At 31.5% G+C, this 23,460-nt stretch overlaps 1 protein-coding gene across 3 annotated transcripts in view; it reads right to left on the bottom strand.

Annotated features, from left to right (window-relative positions):
* The window catches only part of CDH18 (cadherin 18), a 690,430-nt gene that overhangs the window by 300,952 nt on the left and 366,018 nt on the right, over positions 1-23,460 (bottom strand). For 2 of the 3 annotated variants that reach the window (XM_045566567.1, XM_045566566.1), the window contains one exon: positions 17,797-17,912. The gene's annotated coding sequence lies outside the window, so the exon portion shown is untranslated. Of the gene's footprint in view, positions 1-17,796; positions 17,917-23,460 lie in introns of all 3 variants that reach the window. The other variant, XM_045566565.1, reaches the window with a different exon arrangement.

Consider the following 23,460-nt stretch of genomic DNA (forward strand, 5'->3'; position numbering starts at 1 on the left):
GAAGGGAAGAGTGAATATAGTAGGAAAGTAGAGAAAATGGTCAAAAAAAGAAAGGAAGAAAGAATCCTGAAAGGATGATATTTCTTCCTGAAGTTGATATTCACAATCTTCTCTATATTATGTGTGTGTATATGTGCTTACATATAATTATAGGTAGGTGTGTGGAAAACATTTAACTATTAAATTTTAATAGTTAAAAATTTAAATAGTTTAAAATTTTAAATGAAGAAACATATTTAATAGTTAAATATGTTTCTTCATTTAAAATTTTTAAGACATCATTAAATATAATCTTAAGAGTTATATTAATCTACAAGTAGTCATAATTTTTTAAAATGCAAATAAGTAGTACCAACATCAAAATAGTGTTTATGCCTATACATTTTATAAATTTAGCTGTAATTATACTGTGTTTAAACTTGTATTAAATGATTTTCCTACTTGTAAAATCTTTCCCATGTGTTAATCTAACTCATTATGTGATTTGTGATTATAACATTCCAACATTTATTTAACAATGTTGAATATTTTTGATCATTTAGATCATTTTTAATGCTTTGTTATTTTAAATACAGATGGTTTAAGAATATATTTTTCATATTTAGGGTTAGGTCTTAGAGATGGATTTCTGGAAGTGTTACAGGCAAGCAAATGGATTTGTGGTCATGTGAAGCTTAATGACAGGAATAGGTTATTAGAAATGCATCATTTCCCGATTTTGTCCTTGTGCAAACATCATAGAGTGTTTGCAACCAGATAGTATAACCTACTACACACCTAGGCTATTTGATATAGCCTATTGTTCCTAGGTTACAAACTTGTACAGCATGTAGCTGTACTGAATACAGTAGGCAATTGTAACACAATGATAATTGTGTCTCTAAACATATTTAAACATAGAAAAGGTACAGTACGAATATGGCAAAATTATTAAAAATGGTATGTCTGTATAGTGTACTTACCATGAATGGAGCTTATAGAACGGTAAGTTGTTTCAGGCGAGTGAGTGAGTGGTGAGTGAATGTGAAGGCCTAGGATATTACTGTGCACCGCTATAGACTTTATAAAACTGAAGCTACACTAAACTTACAAAAATCTTGTTTGTTAATAATAAATTAATCTTAGCTTATGTAACTTTTTGCTTTATCAGCTTTTATTTTTTAAGCTTTTTGACTTCTAACAGTTTAAAACAATCACATTGTACATCTGTACACAAATATTCTCTTTATTTGTATCCTTATTCTAAATGCTTTTTATTTTATACATTAGAAATTACTTTTAAAACTTGTTTTATAAAAACTAAGACACAAATACAACTATGACCTATGCCTATGCAAGGTCAGGATCATCAATATCACTGTCTTCCACCTGCACATCTTGTCCCACCGCAAGATCTTCAGGGGCAATAACACACAGGGAGCTGTTATCCCCTAAGATAACAATGCCCTTTTCTGGAATACCTCCTGCAGGACCTGCCTGAGGACTTTTGACAGTTAACTTTTTTTTTTATAAGTAGAAAGAATATACTGTAAAATAACAAAAGAAAATATGGTATAATAAATATATAAACTGATAACATAGTCATTTATTATCATTAACAAGTATTATATAGTATACATAATTGTATGTGCTTTACTTTTATAGAGTGGCAGTGCAATAGGTTTGTTTATATCAATATCCACAAAAATATGTGGGTAATACATTGTGCTATAACCTTATGATGGCTATGTCATCACTAGGCAACATGAATTTTTCAATTATATGTAAGATTAATTCTTGACCAAAAAAAGTCAATATCAGTTGTGAAATTGCCTTCCAAAAAGTTAAATCCAACTTAGAGGGCTATTGACAATGTAGGAATATAGCCATTTCAGCACAATTTAACCAGCACTGGATTTTCTGTGTCAAATTGAATAAAGGAAAAATGATATCTTATCTTTGGCATGAATTTAATTCTTTTAATTACATGTAAGGCTGGAATTCATAGTGATTACACTCTTTATGATTACATTATTTTGTCTGTTGCCTATTGTCTTTTGTTATTCTTGTAATTTCAATGTTTTGACATATTTCTTAGATAATAATGCTACTTTATAGTTGTGATTACAGTTCATGAGGCTTTCCAAATTGTTATTATTATAATGTAATAAAATTATCAGCCCTTCATCTAGATTGCAGTAAATCTTGTATTAGCTTCCCTTAGTCCTTTTCAATTTTTAGTTTTGTTTTTTCGATCTGAACCATTTTCCTCTGCAATATTTCTATTAGAATTTTAAGCTCATATTAGCCTTCTCTCCCATAGGTATCGTAAATACTCTGTGATAATTCCTTCTGATTTTCTATAGTCTTACTTTTTACAGTTCATTCCTGGCGCATTATTTGTTTGAAGATGCAAAATTTTAACTGATTTCCCTGGTATTACCATAATTTTTTGTGGGATCTCTCTCTTTTTTTTTTTTTTTTTTTTTTTGAGACAGGGTCTCATTCTGTCGCCAGGACTAGAATGCAGTGGTCTTATCATAGCTCACACAACCTCATACTCCTGGGCTCCAGCCATGGATCTCTTTTTTAACCTTGAGTGGGAAGTCTTCTCAACTATATGATAAATGCTTACATTAAAATTATTTATTTATGGAATATTCTTTTATCTTGATTTGTTTCTCTTATGTGTTAGATTGTGTTTTTTAAGAGTAAAAACATATATTTGCAAGTCATATTTACTATTTACAAACATTTCATAAATTAAATTGAGGAGAAAATAATATGGACCAATGATGAATTTGCAAGATTGAAAATGCATTTCAAAAATCAAAATAAATCTGAAAATTCATTTCCTTTTAGATTATTTAACATATTTGGGTCTGGTATAAAATCTTAGGTTACATTATCCTATATTTCCAGGAAAATCTAAAGGTAATTCTGTGGAATATTTAAGACTCAGATAATACTATTTAACACGTTCATTATACATAATCCAAATAAAACAATATGGCTTCCCACTTAAAGGGAAGACATTAGTGAGAGTGTTATCTTTTCTCTTGTGACTCACAGACACTACATAATGAGAAAGGAATTTAGTGTACTTCCTCAGATATTCTTTTTAAATTTTTTAAATCTCTATTAATAGTTTAAAATTGGGCCAGAATTATTGCTATAAAGTGAACTGAGAAGAAAAACATAAAGAGAAATAACAACAAACCTTAATAAGCATACCCCACATACATATGTCAATGTCTACATTCTCATTCATTCACTGAGATTATGCAGTTCCTTACATAAAATCACTATTTTGCAGTACTCTCATTATAAAGGTTTTTAAAAATTAGTTTGTTTCATGAGCTTACACAGTATTTTGTTATACTTATGCATTTTCTAAAAATTCTTGAGAGGATCAAAATTCTTAAGCAGTTTTCATTCGTATCCAACTTTTCACTTCAAGAATTAAAACTACGATGCTGTTGGAAGGTGATAATAGTGTTATAAAAGAAAAAGGTAAAACATAAAAACAGAGTTCTCAAATGTTTATTAAATCTATCATTTGATTGAAAAATTTTAAAAATAGAAAACAATATAGTATCACAGAAAGGACATAACAGAAACATATGTTGTTTTATAGTATATTCAGCCAAATGAGTTGTCAATGACTGCATAAAATTGGTTAGTCATGCAGGCGTGTTGAAGAGAACTTGAATAAAAATTTTGAAGTATAATGTGAAACTATCTATTTAGAACCTGAAAAAATATTCACATTTGGGTAATTATATTATAGAAATTAAACTAAGAAAATATCCAGAAATGCAAAACAATATGAAAAATGACCATAAAAATGCAAAAATGACCATAGCAATGTTGATAATAGTAACAGAAATAAAATGAACCAAACTAATGATATAGATAAATAAATTATGATATATCCATTAAACATATAAAGGCCTTAAATTACATTGAAGTATTTAAAGTTATTGGAACATCCAAAAATGTATTTGGTGCTAAGTGTGTTTAAAATCTGTATATATGCAATATATAACATTATAAAACAATTCTTCTTATACAGTATATATGCTTGGAAGAATATTCACCAAAGGGTTTACTGAGATTGTCTTTGAATGTGGGAATCTTAGAAGATCTTTGTTTTCTACTTTATACATTTCTACACTAGCATTGTAAACCATAGATCTATATTACTTTATACAGAATGAAAAATGCATGCATAACAATGCATGCATAACAATGCTATAAGCTATTTTATAAAAATACAAGTTTCAATGCTCTGGGAATTTACAATAAACAATAAATCCTATGTGAATGTAAGTGAACAGATGAAACTACGTATGTGGGAATATAATGGAGACCAACATAAAATGAGTTTTCTCCACAATTTTAACAAACAAGGGATACACTAAATCTGAACCCTGCTATATACACAAAGTTTTAGATGCCTTGTTGCCTTTAGATGGAGTATATCTAAATTCACTATATTTTAAAATCTGGTAGCACACTCTCCTGATATAGAAAAACACAAGAGAATCATTATATGTAATGAGTAGATTAAATAAACAGCATTATACGTTAACAAAATACCTTTTTGAAGTTGAATTGGCAAGGTAGATTTATGGGAGCAACTTCTTAGATTTATTACATTCCGTTAATTAGTGAGGAGTAGTACGAAAACTGTACAGGATGTCACTGATTTCACTATGCTGTAGGCTGTATTTCTCCAAAAGTTTAAATTTAAGGAGGAAGGAGGAAGAGAGATGCAATTAGAAAGAGAGAGAAAGGTGTTAGGTTGTTGTGGGAATGAGAGTGCTATAAGACAGAGGAGAGAATTTCCTAATGTATTGTCCCACCATGTCAATAAACAGCTAAATCTGTCCCAGAGACACATACATGACAAAGAATTGTGCATGCAGTGCAACAGAACATGCAATTTGGTTTTCTTTTCCTACAATGACAAAAACCTGTAGTAAATACTGAACAGATGGTATGTAGCTTTCATAAAAAAATCAATGTGCTTTCAGAAAAGAAAATGAACTAATTTTATTTTGTGAGTTTGAACTTAGTACTGCATATTCTAATTCGATTCATATATAAAAAGAATTTCTTTAAAAGAATAGAAGAAAAGCAATAGAAAGATCACTTTTGAAACTTGGTCCATCAATGGAGGTTATCAGTTATTAAAACATACTATATGCTTACTTCTGGGAAGCTGTTCTATTCAGATTATTTAATTCAATTATGATGCAATCATAAATACATCCAATAATGCTCTTTCACAGAGAGAAAAATATGTCATAATTTCATGGATATTAGTTAGGCTTCTAATTTTTAATCACTAAAAGTATGGAGGCCTGAGAAACTATTAAGAGCTCATAAATCTGGAAAAGAAAGGAAAAAGTTTATCACATTTTTAATGTTATATTATCTATCAACAAACTGTTCCAATTGGACATTATAAATTTATTATGTTTTCTCTATAGTGTACCTGAAGCATGGAAAATGGTATATTTAACAAATCTTCATATCAATTATAAGGTCTAAAAAAAGCAACAAAATTGCTACATCATTAAACAGGAAAAATAATTCATCCTTTTCTTAATAAACAGATTTTAGTTGTGGAAAATTTTACTGATGAAAATGAGCTCAAAGCCTGGATTTACGGATAAGCTTTTCTTTATATTAGTAAAGTGCGAGTTTATTATTCTCAAGAGTTACATGTTTACTTACTCAAATATAATCAATAATTATACAGATGAAGGCAATTCATCTAATAATTCTGGTGAGCTATTTTAAAGTCTTTTCAGGATAGTATCACATTTTAGAAATTTATTTTAAGATAAGACACAATAAAAGATGCCTACATAAAAAAGTACAATTGTATTGAGTATACTTCATACCTAATGTCAAACATTAGTGGAAAAGAAAAAGATGTATTAGTACTAATATCAAGCCAATTAATTAAAATTATACCATCCATATATGTTCACAATAAAACCAAGGTCTAGGTGACATACAAGAGAAAATGATGCCATGCTTGTTCTAAATAATATGTGATACACTTAGGTTGTAAAAGAAAAAGAAATGGGCAGGAAAAAACTATAAAAAGGTAAAGCAACAAGGAATGGTATAGAAGCTATTGTAAACCAAATGGGGAGGTTAAGGATACTGATGTGATAGTTACTGAAATGCAGAAATTTGTATCTACAAGATATGCTAATTATAAAAATAAAAGAAAGGAAATAGAATAGAGGATAAATATTCAATATTATTTTATACTCGTGATCTTAAAGGAATCATAGCATTGCCAATGTTATAAATAAAAAACTACAGAAGATTAATTCACTTGGCTAGAATAGAAATGATGATGAAACCTATGTTTTACTGAGTGACTTCTCTGTGCTTGACACTGTGCTCTGTTCTGGAAGCTAGAATTTCAGACCTTTCAGTTAGTGTTGTATATATTTTACAGATAGAAAAATAACGTGCCTATAGTGATACAACTATTAATGTTATCAAACTTCGAAGTAATTTGTGACTGATTCTAAAGCTCATACTTCTTACACAACCTCCTGTTGGTCTCAGAAAAATAAAAGACATAGCATATACTATCAACTGCATTATAAACAACATCGATGCTCTTTGATCATGAGGGTATCCTAAAGAGTTTATAAATTCATACCTAATTTGAGTAATGTAAACATTTAAAAATCTAAGAGTGTTATATATCTAGTAAGTTTGAAGAGCCAAATAGGATAATACAGTGGAGAGAGCCTGTTCATTGCTGGAAATAAAAGAACATATCAGAGGTTACAGGACAAAGGTAAAGACATGGACTAATAAAATTACATGAGGGATAACCATGAAAGTTGATGAGCTGAACAGGGGAGTGAGAACATATATAGAGAAGCAAATGGTCAATAGAGGACTATTGGGAAACACCCACAGATCCAGGGAGCAAGAAAAATGGACTCAAAAATGAGATATACATGAAGAAGCAAATCAATCAATCAATAATAATAACAATATATATTATAAATAAAAAAAACCACCCAGAAATAAAATAAGCATTTTTTGTAAAAATTACTAACATTGCCAAAGTCAGTAGTCTTTATATTTATAATTTAATAATAAATACTATACATTTGCATATTTGAAGTTAGATTTATCCGTAAGACAGGAAATCTTTTTGTTCCAAGATATAGTTTAGGCATCTTATACTTTTATATAACCGTGTTTTATTTAACATCAGAAGTGAAAAGAAAATCTAAATTTTAAACTATAAGCAGGTAAATTGGTATATAATACAACAAACCCTCTAACTTGTTAATGTTTTGAATGTAATACTGCATTTCTTTTTCTTTTAAAAGACTATGTAGTGTTGTGGATAAAATGCTGCCAACTGTCAAAGATATAACTGAAAAAATAATGAAATACTAAGCTCAATGGGAATATAGTTTATAACAATATTTTTGAAAATTCTTAGGAAAATAATTTTAATATGTTTATTGTACTGTAAAAATTATGTTTAAGTTTTGAGATGCATATTAACATGTTCAAAATATCATTTTTCTGCCATACAAGACACATTTGGGTATTTTAAATAATCGTGGGAACAGTCCCAATTAGAGTTTCTAGAAAAGATATATTTGTTGACATATGCCGGTAATGTAGACTACTTTCTGTAACAAATATTTAAGGATATTGGTAATGGAGTAAGGCAAGTTTACAGGAAAACAAAATACCTTATTAAAGTTTCCATGCATCAATCCTATATTTTTTCTCTAACTGCTAGAGCAATTTGACCTTAAAATAACCCATCAAGTTAAAGCAAAGCATGTTTATTGATAGAATGAATGTCTATCAGACAAAAATAAAGTAAAATTTTAAAAATTCAGAATATATAATACTACAAGCATTCAGTTTGCTTGTTCATAAGTAAATATCTTAAAAAGATATTTTCCCAGTGTAACATAACTACTAAAATAGCATTAGTCAAAAATGATTTATGGTGTCTCATTCATCCCAGAATTAATGTATAGGGATGAATTATACAGATTGCTTATATATCTAAGCAGAAAAAAAAAACCACACTAATGCTCTCAGCACAGGTTTTGTTAAAAGTAAAGGTTAAAATACATTACCAGTGCTTCACAGGAAAGTATGGTACTGCTATTTGACTTCCCATCAGTCCACATTATGCCAATAAGAATTACAAAAATGGAAAATTTTTAAAGTTCAAGTTTTAAAAACATGCAAAAAATATTTGTATTCTGGGGTCTAAGCTTCCATCTTTTGGTGGTTAGTAACTATCTTTGGACTAATTAAAGAGGGATGAAACAAAGAAAAGGTGATATTCTTCTTTTGTCCCTATGGTGGCATTACCTATTAATACAAATGACATTACAAGCCTGATTCACGTTTTAAATATGATGAGCAAAAGGAATGAGCTTGTTTATTTTTAGTGTGGACTTTGTTTTGCTCATTTATATATTATCTGCACAAGTTGCAAAGCATAATTTATTTCTCTAGCATCTGAAATATACTTAGTACATTAACTTTATATTGCATCTTACCATTCTACTGCAAAACTATTAAATTAAATTAAGAAAATGTTCACTGAATGCCAAAATTACTAAATCTATAAATTCAGAAAGCTTTTGAATTTCCAATCATTAAAAGTCTGCATCTAAAATCTATAAATTGTTTTCAAATATTCAGAAGAATAAAGATGGCATGTTATGTATAAAGCAAAAATGGCCAAATAATCTATTGACAAATCCAGTTGAAGAGAATAAATGTTAATTTCATTATTCTTTTAATTTTACTGTAGTTTTAAAGATTAAAATTATAGTTTGTGGGGGAACACAATGAGATTATCACTAATAAGTAAAATTAATGAGATAGACAATGAAGAGAATAATTTTCATATAAAAGTGTATGAACTTAATACAACCACTTTGAGAAACTATTTGTCTGTATTTATTAATGCTGAATACACATGTACCCTATAATACAATGATTACATTCTTAATATATACCCAATAAAAAGGCACACATATGTTCTCCAAAAGTAAAATACAAGAATGTTCACAGTTGTATTATTGGTAATAGCTAATAACTGGAAATAGTCCAAGTGGCTTTTAATAGTAGAATGGGTAACTTATATTCATACAATGGAATAACTGATAGCAATGAAAATGAATAACCTACTTATTCATTCAATAAAGTGAATGATTTTGACAAAAGTAGTGTTGAAAAGCCAAACTCAGTGTAACAATATTGCATGATTCTATTTATATAAAATACAATAGGCAAAAGTAATATATACTATTAGAAGTCAGAATAAAGAGGGTATCTCTGAGTAGGAGGAAAGGTTTATGAAGTGTATACGGTAGATTTTTAAAATTCAGGTAATATTCTATTTTACATATGGAGTAGTTACATGTGTATGTTCATTTTGTGATATTTACTTAGCCATATACTTATGATTTGTGCACACAAATAAACAATCTAATGAATCGTCTTAAAGGACTGGAAAAGGATGAGCAAACCAACCCCAAACGCAGTAGAATAAAAGAAATAACAAAGATCAAAGCAGAGCTAAATGAAATTGATAATAAGAAACTACATAGAAGATTAATAAAACAAAATGTTGGTGCTTTGAAAAAATAAACAAAATTGGCACACGTCTTGCTTGATTAATGAGAAGGAAAGGACTCTAGTAAGCTCCATCAGGAATGAAAAAGGAGAAATTACAACTGATGCCACGGAAATACAAATATCACCTATGAATACTATAAAAACCTCTGTGCACATAAACTTAAAAATGTGGAGGAAATGGACAAATTCTTAGAAACTCACAGCCTCCCTAGGCTCAATCAGGAAGAAATAGAATTACTGAACATACCAATATCAAGTACCAAAATTGAAGCAGCAATAAAAAATCTTCCTAAAAAGAAAAGTCCCAGACCAGATGGTTTCACATCTCAATTTTACCAGGCCTACAAAGAAGAACTGGTGCCTATCCTGCAGAAATTATTCCACAACATTGAGAAGGAAGGAATCCTCCCCAACATGTTTTATGAAGCCAACATCACCCTGATACCAAAAGCAGGAAAGGATGCAACAAAAAAAAGAAAACTACAGAACAATATCTCTTATCAATATAGATAAAAAAATTCTCAACAAAATACTAGCAAACTGAATTTAGGTGCTTATCAAAAAAATAATCCATCATGACCAAGTGGGCTTTACCCCAGAGATGCAGGGATGGTTCAACATACACAAATCTATAAATGGAGTTCACCACATAAATAGAAGCAAAAACAGACCATATGTTTCTCTCAATAGATGCAGAAAAAGCATTTGACAAAATTCAACACCCTTTTATGATAAGGACGCTTAACAAAATAGGCATAATGGGACTTACCTAAAAAATGATACAAGCCATATATGATAAGGCCACAGCCAACATTATACTGAATGGGGAAAAACTGAAAGCATACCCACTTAGAACTGGAACCAGACAATGTCGCCCTCTATCACTGCTTCTATTCAATTTAGTGCTGGAAGTCCTAGCTGGAGCAATCGGACAAGAGAAGGAAATCGAGGGCATCCAAACGGGGGCAGAGGAGGTCAAACTATCTCTCTTTGCTGGTGATATGATCTTATATCTAGAAAACCCCAAAGATTCTGCCATGAGACTACTGGAATTGATAAATAAATTCAGCAAAGTCTCAGGTTACAAGATCAATGTACAGAAATCAGTACTTCAATATTTTTAAAAGTTTTTCTGGGCTATGTGCTGATCAATATCTTAAACACTGGAAATCCAAAGGTGAATAAGAAGACAATATCCTGAGTCAAGTAGGGTTTAAATTTTGGTTGAAGGTGAGAAAGGAAAAAAGATATAAACTAATAAACAAATAGTATTGAAGAGCATGAAAAAGATAGGCTGATGTATTAGAGAGCTACTTTTGGGAATAGGGCTTCATTTTTAATAGAATCAAAGGAGCATGAAGGGTAAGAAGGCTAGCCATAGAAAACTATGAGAAAATAATATTTCAGACAAAAGGATTAGCAAGTTCAAATGTCCTGTGAAAGACATTTTTAAGGAGGGGAAAGTATGAAAGTGTAGCTTAAGTATAGGTGGGGATTAAGTTGGAGACAGAGGATAGGTGAGAACCTGCAGGATTTTAGAGACCACAGCAAGAATTTTGTCTTTCATTATGCATAAAATTGGGATCCTTCAAAGAATTTTGAAGGAGAGGAACAACATCTGCTGATTTATATTTTTAGGAAGTTGCTGCTGGCTGGCATATGAATACATAAATGATTCGAAGAGGGCATTTGCTGATGCAAATTAGCTAGGGGATATCATTGAGAAGAGATCATGGTGATTTGAACCAGTGTGATGATAGCAGAGATGAAAGTAGTGAACATATTTTGAAAATATTTTAGGAGTAGAACACATAAGAGTTTATAGAAATATAAGGGAGAAGGATGAGGAAGGTGTAAAGGATTTCTCTCAGTTTTCTGACTTGTACACATGGTGATATCATTTACTTAGATCACAGAAACTCATTAAATCTGAGCAGAGTAAATGGGTGTTGAGGTCTTGAGATGTGTTTTAAAGATGGGCATTTCCAGACACAGCACCTTTATTGGAATGACACATTAGGGAGGGATAATTTGATGATGCAGCCAATTAAGAGGAGACATATTAAGAAAGAGTATGGGGAGGAAACCCTGAGAAGAGGGTGCAGGTAGTAGCAGGAAGTTTTCTTCTTTACAATTGGAATAGGAACAAGAAATTGGAATATAAAAACCAGATCATATACAGATTTGGCAGAAGTGACATGAGATAGTCACTGCCCTACTGATTTTAGAAAATTTATATCTGAAATGTGAAGTGAGGCCATCAGCTGAGATCCAGAATAGAGATGGGGGTGGACTTTGGGTGAAGGAAGAGTACAGGACACACTCCATTCTGATTCATCAACCACTAAATGTGCCCCATTGGGCCAAGTCAGTTAACTTCTATGACCTCAATTTACTACTATATAAAATGAAATTGATAGTAACCACCTAAGTTCCAGTGCAATAGGACAAGATGTTCATATAAAAAATATTAAGTACATGCTGAGGTTCCAGAAAAGATGGGCAGTTAACATAGTTGATTATGTACATACAAGTAAAGCATAAATGATAAGTTATGGAATATTAAATATATAAATATGTTAAATAAAATCTGAGCTCAAAGTATGCATCTTTATTAAATATTTTCTCTAAAATTTTTCAATATATCTTGTCTCCACACTGTTCCTGATAAAAATATATTAAATTTACATTTTTTGTCCATTGATATATTTTGCCAAAATATGCTACTTTTATATTTCATAAAACTATTATCATTTTCTTATGTGGTTATTTTTAATAAAATGCAATCAATTGAAACAAGTGAGTGATATTAGATAAAAAGTTAATATGAAGAAAAGTGAATGGTGGAGTTGTAGGAGAAATGCATACCATGATAAACACCTGAGTCAATCCATTCTCAATGAAGGACAAGCTTTTAGATGGAGCAGAAAGATCAATGACAATTAAACACAATATGACTCGAAGCAATTACTATTTAAAATATGTTATGTCTCTTATAATATCAAAATTTTACAAAGAATGCTTTTTTGTAATTGTTCATAAATTAGAGACATAAATACATATTAAATGTTCTATTAGAAGCAGAGAACAAACTATTCTAGTATTCTCATAGAATGTATCAATTAGAACAATCTGGCCATTTCTTTGACGTAATGTGTTTCTTTTTCATTTTTAATGTTTGGCATTTCCTTTGGCAAAAGAATAGGTATCATTTCTAGGATGCTGACAGCGTGTCCTAGTTTACTTCTTTCTGAAAGCCACAATTTTACACTTGGAAGAGTCAGCACTTCCAGGATGCTAATACCAAATTTAAGTGTTAAAAATACCTTTTTGCATGCACATGAAATTCTCCTTAGCACTGGACTGAAAATATAGTGAGACACTTTCTCAGAGAAGCAAGCTATTCCTAACTGTTACATATTTCCAGAGTCACAGCCACACCAGTTGCCTTTGAAGTTGGCAAGAGCACGTCATCTGAAAAGGTGATTCATGCCCAGGCAATTTCAAACCAGTGATATCCATATTCTACTGATAGTTGCCATTTCCTGTTTTTCCTTTTATTACTAAAATGAGTACTAAATGGCTCAAAATAAAATTTCCTTAATGAAACTTCCATAAATCCTGTTTAAAAACTCTGGAAGAAAGGATTTTAAATTTTCCTTTACATAATACATTCAAAAGATCCAGGAAAAAAAAAAGGTCTTTAGATATCACAGACAACACAAAAACCTCACAAATGCTGGAAATCTACTAGTTATTTGAAAAAATTCTCCTTCTCTCTCTCTCTTTCTCTCTCTCTCTCTCTCTCTCTCTCTATATATATATATACATACACACACACACACACATATATATACACACACATATACACACCCCCCACACACGCACGTATATATACCCATATACACACACACTAAAGGTTTTTGGTTAAGTACTTCAGAGTACAGACTGGACACAGTAGTCAAGTGATAGTTATGACCTTTAAACTGTAATAATCACTATTTGAAAATTGCCACCTGCAACGTATCAGTGAAGAGAAGAAATGAGGACTTTGTTTTTACTATTGAGGGGTTTCTGAGGAACAGACGACTATACTACTGAGGCATATACTTTAGGAGTCCTAGAAGGCGAGTTTTTTGGAGAAAGAGAATTAATGAGGACTAGAAGAAATTGGGAAGATAGGAAACACTGGCAGAAGCAAGAATTACAGTGAAGAAATAGGATGTTTAGAAATATAGTAAAAATACAGAGTTGCAAATAGGAAAACTAAAGACAGAATGCCTACAAATTCAGAGGGATATTACTGACATATGACAATATGGCAGGACATAAAGACAGAAACAGGGCTCAATACTAGTTAAGAGACAAACAATAAAGATAAGGAAGAATCAGAATGATGCTGTTTTTTAGAGCTTTCAATATTCTAATATTAAGTAAAGATACACTGTAGAATAATATGGATTTGCTTTAAGAGAAGTTGAACAAAGATCAAAGTATACATCTCTCATCTATCTATAAATTTATGTGTGTGCATACACATATATATATGTTGAATAGGTGTATGGAGGAAGGTGTAGATGGATAAAAAATTATCAATTTGTGGATATTCAATTTGTGGATATTTCAGCTAAGTGGGGATTGAAGAAATGGAAATGAAAGTTACAGCCTTCTTATCATTTGGCTTATTACAATGAACATCTATCACTTAACTAATTAATAGAATAAAAACAATTCTATTAAGAAAAAAAACAAACCATGTAAAAGAAAATAAAATTCTAATTGCTTGTGTGTCAGAAATGGACACATAATTGGGAGTTGGTCCTGCCTCTGGGTACCCAGCCAGCGCCTTTGGAAGCAGATTAGATTACTGATGTAATCTGGGAAAACTGGTGCTTTCACAGGCTCTGCATTTAGCTGAAGTTATTCTCCAAAGCCTTGGCTCATCTGCAAATTTTCTATTACCTAGAATTCAATTATTTGAATGGCACTCTCAGATAAAGAATATGAAAACTCAGATGGATAATTTATTCCCATGCTTCCAATATCACCAACAAGCCAGATTAGGGAAGAATGGTATATATTCCTCAATTTGCATTCTCTATCATGTCTAGAATTGTTTTGTGTGAAGGTGGGCAGATCATATGGCCACTATTAGAATCACATGTTAAAGAGGACTTTTATAACCATGTATGAGCAAATAATATCCATGAGACATTTTAAAGATGGAAATAAAATTATAATTAGCCAAATATTATTAAATTACCCTACTCCATTCTTTTACATTTTATACACTTGAAATTTTCTTGACATTTTTCTATGAACATTCTCATAAATGTTATGATTTAAACATGAGCAAAAGCCATTCAAGCTAAGAGGATAAATAACTTTTTCCCTATTTGACAGTTTTGAGAAGGTTAAGCAATACTTGTTAAAAAGTAGTTAGATAAGTAAAAGCATACAAATTTCTACATTCTTATTTTAAATCTACCTTTGTTAATCATACCAGGTTATATCTTCATAACTGAGTTATAGAATATTGTATCAAAATTAACTTTTTTTTAAATGGCATTATTCAAAAGTTGAGTATTTCCTAAACTGCAAAAGTAAAAAGAGAAGGTAACATATTTATTTTATATATATTCTACATTTTACATTATTTTTTTATTGTTTGCATAATTAGATAAATGGATAATTTATCTGGAGCTGTACAAAATAATTCAATATTAATTTAACCACATTTGTACAAAGGAACTAGAAGTTTAATAAACCCATACATGGGAATACAATATAATTCATGGGGGCAAGAAAATATACATTAGTTAGGATGAATTATTTTGTTCATTAGAGATAATTAAAATTTATCTTCTCTTTGAGGAAGCTAACATCCTTCAGGAAACTAACCTCTTTCAGATTTGATATAAGGATTTTTTCATCAATTTAATCATGAATGACATAACAATCTCAGATCAATGATATAATTATTACAGATTCAATAATGTTCTATATGTTTCTTTTCAGAAAATTAACATGATGTGTTGTTTATAAAAAGGAAAAAGACATAATACACCTCAATATGCTAGTTGTGTTAGTTTCCTATTGCTATTATAAAAAAGCCCCAGAAACCTGTGGTTTAAAACAACCAAAGTTATCATTTTGCTGTTTTGTCAGAAATCTGACATAAGTCTCAACTGGGCTAAAATCAAACTGTTAGCATGGCTGTGTCCTGTTCTAGAGGCTCTAGGGGAGAATCCATTTCCTTGCCTTTTTCAGTTTCTGGAAGCTTTCCAAAGTGCTTGGCACTTGGCCCTCTTCCTCCATACTACAAACCAGCAACATTAGCTTGCATCCTTCCCACATGGGATCACTCTGACCTCCTCTCTGCCTCCCTCTTACACTTTTCAAGACCCCGTGGTTATATTGGGCCCACCTAGTTAACCCATGATCATATCTCTATTTTAGCTTCTCTGATTAGCAACCTCAACTACATCTGCAACCTTAATCCTCCTTTGCCCTGTAACATATCATAATTGCAGATTCCAGGGATTAGGATGTGGACATCTTTGGGGGCCATTATTCTGCCTGCCACACTAGCCTTCAATGTAGACACATGCAGCATTTCTACATTATTTTAAATTGTTTGAAATATTTTTGTAACTTCTCTCATAGGTTGAATATCATGAGCTATATCACTTAATTTATCTGAGATTATAAACATTCTGAGTGGAGCTTGGTTAATAAAGGGATAATCAAGCTGATTATTGTCCATCTAGATTAAGAAACAGCGATTATAAAGCCATAAAGTGACAGCTGGTGGTGAGGGTGGCATGTGCACATACATGTATGAGTCTGTGTGTGTTTCAAGAGATAGTTATATGAAAGAACATTTTAATTAGTGTGAGCACCATTGAAATAATTTGGCAATACAGTAATCTTGTATATTTGCTTAAATATCAGTTTCACAACTTAATAGTCACCTCATACCTGCTACTGAAACAGTAGATTTATATCTCAGTTCCTAGTGATTTATCCTGCACTTCAAAGTCTAGGCATAAATCACCAGGAGGAAGGCAAAGTAAAAAAATATAGTCCCTTAATTGGAACATTGGCTGGAGGAAACTTGTATTTGCTCTACAATTCTTGTATTATAATCATTTACAGAATAATTTTGGGTTGATAGGAAGCAAAATTTTCAAAGAATTAGTACCAAATGAGATATATTTTATGTTTCAACTAGTCAGATCTGAAAAAGCAGTAATTATAACATCAAACTTTAGGTAAAGCTAATAAATATATTAGCAGATAAGAACTATATTAATGGGAAAAATCCATAAATAATTAAACCAATAATTTTGTTTTTATAACATTAACTTTTTAGTTTTTCTGTTAGATTCACATTGAATCTAAAATGAATACTATAAATATGTCAGAAAAAAGTAAGCAATTGTGAACATTTTTTTAAGATGAACATTTTTTAAACATAAAGGAAATGAATATTTTATAACTAAAATGAAAATGTCCGTAATGCATATGTTGAATAAATATTCAAATGTATTTGGGAATTTCCATTTCAATGATTTAAAATGTTTCCTCAGGACAATCTCTTCCTTGAAATCCATTCTCATCAGGCTTCTAAGACACTCACCTCACTCACTGAGGTTTCCTTCTCCCACTACAACTACTTTTCAGCTGCTGGTGTTGGGGGTTGGTTTTCCCTCATCTTCCCAACCTATAAGTGTTGGTTGCTCCAGGCTCTGGACCTTGTGTTTTTCATCCTTTCCTTAACACTCAGTCTCTTCACCTTAAACACAATCTATGAGTCATGACTCTTGGTTTCATACCTACAGCACATAGCTATCCCCTCTTTTCCACACTTGTGTATTCCACTGACTCTATGACATTCCTACTTGGTCATCTCAATTTAAAAATGTACAAAACTCAGGTACTAATTTCTACTGGCTCTCTCCTTGTCTTGTCAAACTTGCTTCTCTCCAATTTTTTACATTCAATTGCATCCTTCTTATTGTTTAGGATACAACAAACAAAATATATCCTTTACCCTCACATTCCCCCATGATCCCTATATCCTATACATCGTCAAATCCTGGCAGCATTATTTTCAAGATAAATATAGAATCCAACCTCTTTTCTCTATCTCTCCTGCTGCTACTCTACTGCAGTCACTATCATCTTTCCTGAGAACTCTTGGGATAGGTCTGTGATTGGGATCCCTGTTTCTGTCCTTGCTCCTCTTCAGTCTACCTGTGACACAGTGACCAGAGCTTCTTGTCGAATTATAAACCAAAAAATGTCACTTCTCCTCTCAGAAGCACTTAATGCCACCCCAACTCTCATAGGAAAATTCCAAAGTCCTTATATTAATCTACAGGATCTACACATGATCTTGCTCCTGTTCACTCTTCTCCGTATCTCCTCCTATGCTCCACGCCTTAGTCCGTTTTGTGCTGCTATCACAAAAAATGACAGACTAATTTATAAAGAACAGAAATTTATTTCCTCACACTTCTAGTGGCTGAAAAGTGCAAGAACAAGATTCTGGCATCTTGTGAGGGCTTTCTTGCTGGGTCCTTCACATGGCAGAAAAAGGAACGGCAAGAGCGAACCCACTACATCAAGTCTTTAAAAGGGCTGAATTCCATGCCTGTGTGACCTAAACAACTCCCAAAAGGCCCCACTTCCCAACACTGTCACATTGAGGATTGATTTTCCAACACGTGAATTTTGGGGACACATTCAGACAATAGCATTCCATTTCTGTTACTTCACTCCAGCTGTGATGTCCTTTTACTAGTCATCAAAGAGGCCAGGTGCATTCCTCCCCTTAGACTTTTGCATCTGCTTTTCACTCTCACTGGATATGACTTCTAAGATATCAACATGGTTCATAGCCACAATTTGTCCAAGTCTTTATGCAAAGTATTCTTCTTAATGAGGCCTTCCTAGTCATAATAATTAAAATATTAAACTACTATCCATCTCTTCCAAACATTTTTTCTGCATGTTTCTTTTATTTTTTATCTTTAACAATTATATTTTCTACAAATACTATAAAATATTAATTATTCTCTTGTTTACCATCTCTCTTCCCAAATAGACTGCAACTTTCATGAATGAATGAATACAAAATTACAATTAATAGGTAACATAGTAACATATAATATAATATTTAATTAAGTTTTATTTTTGTCTTTTAAAATATGACTAATTTCTAAAAGTTTAATTTCAATCACCAAAATATGAACTCATACTGAGTAGTTGTTGGAGCTGATTTACTTTCTAATATCAATAATACAAGGCTTTCTCATCTAGTGCTAAGTTAAATGGAACAAATCAATCAATAAGCAGGTTCTTTATAAAAGCAGCAAAACTACATATACCAAAATATCTTTTTGCTTGTGCTATCATGGCCCATTAAAGTTATATCACACTGTGTAGCTGTAACCTACTAATTATACACGTTTAAACAATAAAGGTAATATAAACATAGAAAAATCGGGGAGTACACATTTTTGTCTCTGTATAGGATCCAGCCAAATGAATTTTTCCAGAAATCCTCTTTTAACTTATAGCCTAAAAAAACTGAACACCAAATTTAATAGTTCACATTCAATTTCTGTAAGTTTGTCATTATTTCGATTGATGGAAACTTTTAAATTGATTTAACTTCTTGAAGTTTCTTCATTTTTTGGTATTTTAGATTATTATCTAATGATTTATTCTCAAAAGTTATATATAATAAAGGAGTCTAACTTTTCCTGCCTCTGGCAATGGATTACAAATTGTTTTTCAAAACTGGTATATTAGTATTCATTTTCATAAGAAATAAAGATAAGTAAGAGTTTGGTCATAGCTGTGCCAACATTTGTTTCAAACATTCTTTATCACATGATAATTTGATAGGTCAAAATGGCATCTCATGTCATTTATATTGCATTGATAACTGTGTGTTTAACCTGGACAGATGTTAAAATACCTTTGATATAAGGTAGGCTAAAAAGAATTGGATCAAATGAAATTATCAGTAACATTTAATTGTGCACAGTTACATATAAGTTTCATATGTTAACCCCAAAGGCCTCAATATAATGACAATAAATGCCTACTTGAGGATTCCTATTATCATCTAAACATAAAATGAAATGGAAATGATATCAGCGGAGGCATCTGCAAAACTTGAATTCATTTTACCAGCAAATGTATCTATCATATTCTATGTGCTATAAGTAAACCTTGAATAAGACATAGCCCTGGAATTGAAGGAGATTGCATGAGCAAATATTTCACTAATACTTTCAGAGATAAAATGTTGTTCATTTTATTCTCAGACTACCAAGAAATTTCCTAAATTGATGTAGCCCAACAATGTAGAAGTCTACATGTCAGAATGTTTGGTATCCACAGAAGCAACATCTGGACATGTTAGGATACACTAGAGCAAATTCCCTCTCATATTTCCTCCTACATTTCCCTTTTGACTGCTAATTTGCCTAGAACTATCTTCCTGGAATATGTACCACACTTAAAAGTCAAACCACAGCAGTTATAGAGATTCTTAATTATTTAATTTATGTTGGCCTTCTCTTTACTCTTCATTTAAAAAAAAAGATTTCAGAAGGGATTACTTAAATGGATGCTAGGATATCTATGCAATCATATGTAATAATTAAACTGTATAATACTCAATATGGGCATCCACCAATCCAAAAATACCCAACCCTAATGAGAGATCTTCAAACAAATGTGTGTTCCTAACATTGAACTAGAGTTAAATACCAGGCCTATGCATAATGGCATACTAGACTCTTCTAAAAAACTCATATATTCTCTCTAATACTCCCATGGAAGACTAACATACTATAAAATTTGTTGCATATAATATCATCAAATTGGATTCATTTTTACCAAATTTATGCTTGTGTATGTATGTTTTGTGAATGTATGCATCTATATCACTATATTTATTCTTTAAATATATATTTTATTTTATATATAGATATCCATATTAATCTATTATAGAAAATCATTTAAAATACACACCAAACTTTAATAATACTTACTGCTTAACAATAAATCTCAAGTGATATTCTGCATTTTTTATGTCTATGCTATTACAACAAATTATAAATGGGGGTAACATGAGGAAGGATGGAAATAAGCGAAAAATTGAAAAATTGAAATCTATCAATAATTTTAAATCACACATTTTAAATTGAAGATATTCTCTTTCATCCATGAAAAAAACATTTTAAGAGAGAACTAACTTTTCTTGTAGATGATTTCTAACCACACTAGGGTAGCTTGAAAGTTTAGCATGCTGAATCAATTCTCATCAAACAAATCACCAAAGACATTGAATCTATGATAATTTACCAACATTAGTGAGGATCTTTACAAATTACAACAAATTATAACACCTTGTATATTTGGTTTTCACACCTATTATCATTGCCTTTTTCAGTTGAGGAAAATGGCCTATAGACCACGTGCTGCCATGTCTTGCAATCATTAAGCTCAGTATTTCTCCATTGTGCTACACATCACTAGCAGCTAACAACTGTGCTTTTTAAATAAAAATGTTTCCATTTTACTTTTTAAGACTTTGAATGCTATAAACTACTCCTAGCACATAGAATTAGTATAGTGCACATCCTCACCCAACAACCACACATATGCAAACTCCAAAAAAAAAAATAATAATAATGAAAGCAATTGTAGAGAAAATCAGCATCTTACATTTATTTATTATTTATATTAAAGGTTCATCTCAAAAAAAAAAAGGAAATTGAAATGGAATTTGTCTTCGACTTCACTATTTATATTGTCTTTCTCTCAGTTTTTATTTCCTCATGCCATCCCAAAATGTAAGCATATGATAAAATAGCCCTAGTCTCTTGGTTTACAGAAAAAAAAAAAAAACGATACTGATACATTCTTCCATAGTATTGTGTTAGGGACCAAAAGAAACGCTTGCAAGTTGAAATCCATCCATTATTATAGCAAAAGGAGAGGGTTCACCTGTAGAGCTCCCAAACTGAACTAGGAAGTTTTCTACTTGAACAGCACGTGTATGACCCTTTTCTATTAATATATACAGCCTTTGGTTTTATGTAGGGCAGTGTTTCTCAATGGTGGAGGGGTACAATTTTGCCACCCAGGGAATAGTTAGCAATCTAGGGAGATTTTTTGGTTGTCACAACTTGGGGGTGCTGCTAGCAGCATCTAGTGGATAAAGAACAGGTACACGGCTAACCAATGCATAGGAAAGTCCCCCAGGAGAATCATAGAGCCCAAAATAACAACAGCACCAAGATTAGGAAGCCCTGATCTAGAATGTAGTTCTATAGTTCCATAATGCAACTACAATTAAGACATACAATTAAGCAAATTATAGCTTGAAGTCCTTTACTCATTAAAAAAGAACACTTTACACACTCTGTCTTTAATCTCTCAGTCTCTCTCACTCTTCACAAGACTATACTATCAGATACATGGATTCAAGATAAGTAAGTTTTTTTGTAGTCAATAAATTCAATATGTTTTATCCTAGATCTGTTGAAGTGTACACAGATGTTTGGATTCTAAGGACAATTAAGTCAGGTTGAAGTTATACTTCCATCTCTTGATCATCAATAAGTCAAATACAGGACTGGTGGGACACACAAACTTGCAAACATGTGGTTTGCATTCATCAGACCACAAAAATCAATACAAAGCATAATGATTCTATTTATATCCCAATGGAAAACTGTACTTTACTATATATAGCAACCTTAATCTAAAAAATTTATAAAATTGGACTAAGTGACTCATTCAGTCTCACAATTTCACTATATCTATTTGAAATAGATTATCAAGGGAAATAATAATGCCCAACTTGTGCACTATGACTTTCTTTAGAGTACTGGTTGCTATTGCCCATGCTTGCAACTGCTATAGCTAATTATATTCAGCATGCACTGGATACAGTTACAGCTAGAGTTTTCTGTCACTTACTTTCCTTCTACTCTTATATTCTCTTTTGCTGGTGGGTTATCTTCAGTTGGGCATTCTGTTGCATCTAAAATAGCAAATCCTCATTTTCTACCTCCCATTGTTGTCAGATAGGCAATCAATCTTGACCATTGGTATCATTTTCTGTTTGATTTCTTAAGTTAGCTATCATTGTGACAAAGCATAAGTACTATGGTTCATAAAATACTTATCCACCAAGGCCCTTTAAGTGAAATGTCTTATGAAGTGAGTAAAATGGTTTAGCTACACAAGGTTAATTTATTATCAGGATATCAGTAATTAAATACATAACAGGAGACTTGAAAGAAACTGCAATGATGATTGGTGTTAGGACCAGAGTGTTAGGCAAAGGAACTAATTCTCTATTAGTATCACATCCTGCCTTCCTCCTTGCACATTCAACAAGGTATATACAAGATCTAGTCTGGCCCTCAAACTTGATTTAGAATTAAGTATTTTCTCTGATAACACAAGTACACTAAAATAAAGGACAACAATTACTGCAGAAGCAAAACCCCCTGCTTTGAAAACTCAGTGGGTGATCCCAGAGTGGAAAATAAAGGTTTGAAAACACAGTCAGAGCCTGTAGTTAGTTTTTTTTGGCTGCATAACAAAATCTTTCTCTGATCTGTCTCTCGGCTCAAAGCAGCGATGCCATCACCTGAGCAAACCGAGGACCATAATACTTTTAGCTAAGATTCTTATTTATTTATTTTTTGATTCCCAACAGGGGAAAAAAAATAAGGAGGATTTTTTTCTTGAAAACAATATCAA

Source organism: Lemur catta, chromosome 12 (genome assembly GCF_020740605.2).
Source record: "Lemur catta isolate mLemCat1 chromosome 12, mLemCat1.pri, whole genome shotgun sequence".
Taxonomy (NCBI): Eukaryota; Metazoa; Chordata; class Mammalia; order Primates; family Lemuridae; genus Lemur; species Lemur catta.